Source organism: Brassica oleracea, chromosome C2, assembly GCF_000695525.1.
Source record: "Brassica oleracea var. oleracea cultivar TO1000 chromosome C2, BOL, whole genome shotgun sequence".
Taxonomy (NCBI): Eukaryota; Viridiplantae; Streptophyta; class Magnoliopsida; order Brassicales; family Brassicaceae; genus Brassica; species Brassica oleracea.
The window spans coordinates 17113445-17120607 of NC_027749.1; the positions used below are offsets into that span (position 1 = coordinate 17113445).

The 7163-nt window shown below is 39.2% G+C and overlaps 1 long non-coding RNA gene across 2 annotated transcripts; it reads left to right on the plus strand.

The window, feature by feature from the left end:
• The first annotated feature begins 1420 nt into the window (after positions 1–1420).
• On the plus strand, positions 1421–2485 carry LOC106325787. Of its 2 annotated transcripts, XR_001267053.1 has the most exons (4): positions 1421–1511; positions 1844–1907; positions 1964–2189; positions 2272–2485. It is a non-coding gene; the product is annotated as an uncharacterized LOC106325787 (long non-coding RNA). The 2 variants fall into 2 exon arrangements; XR_001267052.1 differs by having other exon boundaries at positions 1844–2189.
• Positions 2486–7163: the final 4678 nt, after the last annotated feature.

Below are 7163 nucleotides of genomic sequence, written 5' to 3' on the forward strand. Positions count from 1 at the left end.
CAACGCTCTCACGCGGACTCGAAATAAGATCTACTGTTTTCTCTAAACTCGTTTGTTATCATTTCATGATTTCCGCATATATTTGGTCACTTGCCGTTGGCTCTCGCAGAGATCCGGGACCTCTGGGAAATTAGGCTTTTCCTAGTTTCCTAATTTAAACGTAAATCGACAGTGCGAATTTTGGTTCCCACAGTTTGGCGCTAGAAGGAGGGGAGGTACGGATTACTCTAACTCATAGCCGCAAAACGCTTGATCAAAACAATGTCTGGAAATACGAAAGAGAAAATCGCAGTTCGCAACAACACTGGTAAGAAAACTCCAGCCGCCACTGCGCCTATGGCCAACGCCTATGCAAACGCCACAGTTCTTGAGAAAATCGAAAACCTTGCTGCGACTTTTTGCCACAGGAAGTGCAATGAAACGAGCTCGCGATTTCTCTTTTTAAACATAAAGGAAAACGCTAAATATTATCAAATCTTAAGCCTCTCAGTAATAGTATATTCCCACTCTTCATACGATTTCACATTCAATACATCCACTCATATTTCTACAGTGTGAATCTATAATCTATAAACATGTGAGCTTTTCCTCTTTTTCTTAATCTTCCTAAAACTTTTGTAAAACTTCAGAGTCGTCACCATTGAGTATCGCGTTTTTTCAAGCGGGAAGAGAGCTTTGCGGCGTAGTTTGTCAAACACTTCATCGTCACTGAGAAGGAATATGACAGAGGAGAGAGATGAAAAGGCCGGTGATTGCTTCTCTGATGATCGTAAAAGATGTGCTTGGATCACTCCGAAATCTGGTAATATTCATTGTCTTTCTTATGATGGTGATCTTGAGTAGTTTAAAAGATCTGGTATTAAGGTTGGAAGTAAGTGTTTGAATGTAGAGCTCAAATCTTGAGTATTGATTTATGATCACGAGATCTATATTGTACAATGACCACATAAACATGATTCGTTTCTTTGTCATTTCCTTACATTGATGGGCTTATTCCTTAACTTTATCTCGCTTTGAATATTTTCCTCTGCTATGCCTTGACCTGATGGTTTTTTTTTTGGTTGTTTCATGTTAAAGACCAATCTTGCATTGCTTTCCATAATGAAGAGTGGGGAGTTCATGTCCATGATGACAAGTACGTGATGATATATCTTTTACTGATTATTTTTTATTAGTCTGGGAGATACTATTTGTTTATTATAAACGCTCTTATTTGTCAAGCTGCTTACATGAAAATTTCCGAGTTATTAAGCCTCCCTAGTGATCTCCCGGAACTATCCTGGAAATACATTCGTTTCAAAAGACAATCATTCAGGTAACTATGACCAATGCGTTTTTTGTAACATGATCTTCTTATGAGACAAATTTCAAAGTTCTTAATTTTTGTTTAAACAGGAAAATTTTCAAGGAGGTTTATTCAATTCCTACATCTGAACTAACAAACAAAAAAGAGAACACCCCCTCAGACGTTGCTACCACCCCCATTACTATCCATGATCCAAGGCTTAATGGTTTGCGTTTTTTTTTCCTTTGCAGTAATTCTCTGGTTACTACGAACTTTGTCACTATATTTTAAAAGCTTTAGTAAGTTTTAAAATAAATAAATATAAATGATTATGCCTTAAGTAACTGTGCAACCGTTCTTAAGATCTTAGTGGATAGTGATACACTTATCAAGTTAAGAATTAATCAGTTGGTACAGCCATTTGAACGTATTTGACACAGTATCGTGTGCATGTAATTTTTGTGCAATCAATTTGCTTCGTTGGCTGTTAGCAGAACTGTGACATGATTCACTCACAACGACTTGGGACGTTTATTGATCAGAATTCTCTCTTAACAGGTTAAACACAGTTATAGAGTTGCATATTCCCATCCTTTTGGCTTCCCACAGGAGAATATATTTGGTAACATCGTCTGGAAAACATAGAGTTCTTTCTTTACATGCACCTAAAACAAACAGAGATGAAAGGAGTGTTCAGAAAAATGTCCAGATTAATACAGAATTAGCCAGAAGACTATGAACGCACATGAGGCAGAAGCAGCTGCAGAACAGGCAGTTTCAAAGGTAGAAGCTGCCATGACAGCGGCTGAAGAAGCTGCAAAGGAAGCAGATGCAGCAGAAGCTGCTCGAGCTTATGCCGAAGAAGCTTCAAAGACACTGAAAGGAAAAAAACATCTGCAAAGTGGTAAACACACTCTTCTTATATCACACCACACATGATAAAGAAAATACTTTTTCATGGTCGTATTGAAAATTTGATTAAACAGATGGTTTGTACGTGAGATGACATAGAAGAATAAGAAGCTAAATGGGTTACAGGTGATGAGAGAGAGAGAAGCACAGAAGTAGTGTTTGTTGTTGATGATTTTCCACTTAGAAACTCTTTTTAGTTATTTCGTGACAAAAGAAATTCTTTTTAGTTGTAAAGCAGTAAATCTCAGATGCTAAAGCCATTGTATTATTGTTCACACTTTACTCTACGGATAAAAACTGAAAACATAAAAGGCTACAATTTTCTTTGGTCGATATTACCATAATGGTAACAAAACATAACAAAAATGAAATTAGATAACTTATACTAAAACAAACATATTAAAATATATATACCGACGTAATAAAAATAGAACACAACTTCATTAATAATTGTAACAACTATGGTAAAGGTAACTATCTCTATGCCATAATTTTTCTATGCACATGAGGAATGCATGAAATTTATGGATTTCCATGAACATCAAACCGACATGTCTGGAGCTGACAAATGCTGAGATAGATCAAACGTTCCTTTATGTGACGTCTATTTATTGAAAATGTGATATGAAACTAATATGATCTTTACAATGCCACCAAGAAAGTGTCATCTCAATAATTTCGAAAATCGATTTAGTGATTTTTATTACTATAAACACATGGATAAGTTCTTGGTGTTGGTCACTATTTAGTTTTCATACTTTCCAGTTTTAATGTTTTCTTACTTTGATTAGCTTTATATTACTACCTTCTTCTCATTCAATATAACATTTTACTTTTAATAAGAAATGCAACTTTAAATAATCACCACTTCCACTCCAATAGCATGTCGAAAGACTAAGATTTCAAGTAAATACTCTTAAAACATACACACAAAAGTTTACCCACAACCCAATCATTCCGAACCTAAATATTACAAACCATAAATAACACATCAAATACGGAATCAAATTTTTGTAAAAAAAAAACAACATGAAGACCATTTGAAGCCGTTACACCATACCAATACCACAACTCTTTAATAAAGAAACAACTATTGAAAAAAAGAAAAATATATCTTATCACATATAATCTCTCCTCACCTAAAACTTTCTAAAAACAAAAATCATTATCATACACATCTCTTGCAAATGCAAAACAAATTTTTTTTTTTTGAGCAACGCAAACCAAAAACATAAACCAGAAAATCTTACAAAAAATAATAATGTAGATCACAAGTAAAGCATATCCCGCCCGCAGGGCGGGCCGACCCTAGAATTATATATACACAAAAGATTCAGGCTACCACAATCGATTGCTGTGAAGTGTTGACAACTTGACAGTTATGAGCCCAAAGAGATAGCTAAACGTGTTGTAGACTGCAGTCTGAATTTCTTTTTGGTAACATGTTCAGGTCTTTGGTTTGAAGAAACTAATGGTTCTTAAGGCCAATGATTTTTGGTTAAGAAAATCAAATTATGGCGAAGTAGTCGTATTTTGTTGGTGGTATGGACCGTATGGTTAGTATGAAAGACTAGAGAATTCAAAAGTCAAGAAAATTGTTTGAACAAGAGACACCAGCTGGTTTGATTCATGAAACAAGACATGTTTACAACAAAAGTTATGATCATCTCTCAAATCAAACAGTGTTACTTTGGCACCAAATCTTACAACCACACGTTAACTGTTATATTTAACCTGTTTTGTTATGTGTTACTCTTTCTTGTTCCGTGTTTCCGAGTTAATTTTGTTCACATTCTTCAAATAAAATCAAATCCTCAGTTCCATAACTGATTTTATTCAAAATCAAACGTAGTCAAACCAAAGACAAGAAGAGTGAATCAAGCTCATGTCGGCTGTGGACTGGCACGTGCGTTTGTGGCAAGATTCAATTATGAAACTAACTCGTGAATGATAATATTCATTTTAAGAAATTTATGCAATTTGTAAAACATTATTTGAAAAATATACTGAAATAAATAACAAATTTAAAAGAATAAGTGATATTGATGCCATATGCACTAACTCTAAGTCTGAAGACACCAACGGTCCATCAGTCTCAGCCCATCAAGCCCACTGCGCCTTCCTCCAACGGTAGTAAATATACTACTCATATGACGCTAAAGCACTGCCTTCGTACGGCGTTGCCAGCTAAGGAAGCGATCCTATCCAACCGTCTTGAACCCTTGATGGGATGTGCTGTCACATGCTGAGCTGTGCCCTAAAGGGCTCTGTCTAGGACCCTCTTCACTCATATATATATCTTAGCTTAGACATCATTGTAAGGAAGGAGAAAAACGTCTAATAAGAAAAGTTATCTTCTTCTCCAATCTTCCTTAAGCTTCTTATAGCTTACATGGTATCAGAACCATGGATGGAGATCCGTTTACTGCTCCATTAACTATCACGCAATGCGTCACTCTCAAGCTCAACGACTCTAATTACCTCTCTTGGAAGTTTCAGTTCAAACAATTTCTCAGTAGTCAGTCTCTTCTTGGCTACGTCAACGGCTCCACACCTCCTCCTCCGACCACTCTCACCATCCGAACTGCGGATCAAGTTGCAGAAACACCAAACCCTGAATATGCGAAATGGGTTCGTACGGACCAGCGTATCATGGCTTGGCTTCTTGGATCTCTCACTGATGACGCCATCAAGATTGTCTATGGTCTCCGCTCCTCTCAAGAAGTTTGGCTCTTTCTTACTCAGAAGTACAATCGGGTCTCTCCTCTCCGTAAGCTTGAGCTTCAGAGTAGGATTCAGTCCACGAAGAAAGGTACACGTTCTCTCAGTGAGTATCTCTCCGAAATCAAGGGGCTTTGTGACCAACTCGACTCGATAGGAGCTCCCATGTCAGAAAAAGAAAAGATATATGGTGTTTTGAGGGGTCTTGGACTTGAATACGATTCTATCTCAACTGTCATCGAAAGCTCGATAGATATGTTCCCTGACCCTAACTTTGAAGACGTGGTGTTTAAGCTCATCGGCTTCAACGACAGGCTTCAGATGTATGATCCTCCCGCTGAAGCTTCTGTTCATCAAGCGTTCTATTCCTCTCGAGGAGGTTACTCGTACCATGGTCGTGGCCAGAACAGAGGAGGCTCTCGTGGTCGTGGGGGTTACTCCACTCAAGGTCGAGGCTTTCACCAACAAATAAGTCAAGGAACTGGCCGTGGCTCCTCCTCGAATGATTCTCGACCGACTTGTCAAATCTGTAACAAGTTTGGTCACCCTGCGTACCGTTGTTACAAACGCTTCGATCACTCTTACCAAACTGAGGAACCTCACAATGCGTTGACTGCTACACGCGCTCATGATCCTCCTCAAAGTCACGAGTGGTATGCTGATTCGGGAGCAACGGCTCACATCACGAACAACTCTGCTCAGCTTCAGTCCACTCAAGCATACAGAGGAGAGGACTCTGTCTTGGTGGGTAACGGTGACTATCTCCCTATCACACATGTTGGTACTGCAGTGCTGCCTAGTCTACAAGGTAAGCTTCTTTTGAATGATGTTCTTGTGTGTCCCTCGATCACTAAGTCCTTACTATCTGTTTCCAAACTTACTGCTGACTATCCTTGTTCCATTGAGTTCGACTCTGATAGTGTTATTGTGAAGGACAAACAGACAAAGCAGCTTCTCACCAAGGGTAGTCGACAGAAGGATCTTTACGTTTTGGAGAACCAGCAGTTCATGGCTTTCTATTCTCACAGACAGCAGGCCGCACCTGGTGATGTTTGGCACATGAGGCTAGGCCATCCTCATTAAGAAGTTCTCCAGCATCTCGCTCAAAATAAAGCCATAGATCTCAATAAGTCAAGCTCAAAGTTCTGTGAGGCGTGTCAGCTTGGCAAGTTTAGTCGTCTTCCCTTCTCAACTTCGGATTTTGTAGCTACCAAACCTTTAAAAAGAGTTCATTGTGACCTCTGGGGGCCCTCTCCAGTTGTTTCGACTCAGGGGTTTAGGTTCTATGATGTATTTGTTGATCACTTCTCAAGATATACTTGGTTGTACCCTTTGAGATTGAAATCAGATTTTTTTTCTGTTTTCTTGAGTTTTGAGAAGTTGGTTGAACATCAGTTAGATTCTCAAATAAAAATCTTTCAAAGCGATGGTGGCGGTGAGTTTACAAGCAACCAGCTCACTCAATACTTGGTTGATTGTGGTATAAAACATAAAATGTCATGCCCTCACACCCCTCAGCAAAACGGTGTTGGGGTCGAAAACGGTTACGACGAAGTTAACATCCAAATCCCCGAAGAAGAAAACGAAAAACCTCCTTCGACAAACACTTCTTCAAAATAGATTCTTCTTTACGAAAATCTTTGCGGAGGAAACGCGAGTCATCGGACAAGAGCTCGAAAAGGATTGCTACGTAGCGACCGAACACGTACAGAAGCTCGGTCGCTACGTAGCGACTGAGCGTTCGTCCGCTACGTAGCGACCGAGCTCTTCCGAAACGTCGATACGACATTAGTCCATGCATTCTCGTCTACCCTTCGATGCTATCTCCCGAAGACCGTAGTGAACCCATTTCACGTTCCCCGCCATTCTAAGTTATCGAACAAACTTTACCGTAAAAACCGCGGAAAGTTCGTTCTTTATCGAAAGAAGCCGTAATAAACGCTTTGAGTCAGAAGGTGTCCCAAAGGGACCTAAGGCATGACTCGAGTCCCAACTTACGATTTCTTAACCAACAGTCTGTAAGCCGCATGACGGTTTACGCTTGGTTCGCGAGGAAAGATAAATGTCAAGTTTCCGCGGATAAATACGAAATTTTGAAGATAATTACGAAGATCGGAAAAAATGGAATATCTCCATTTTTATGCTATGGCGGCTTAAGGGCAGAAGGGGAAAAGCGTAAACCGACCTTGGAGCCAGTATATAAGGAGTCTTAGGCGAGAGGCATGGAGGAGGACTTTTACACAGA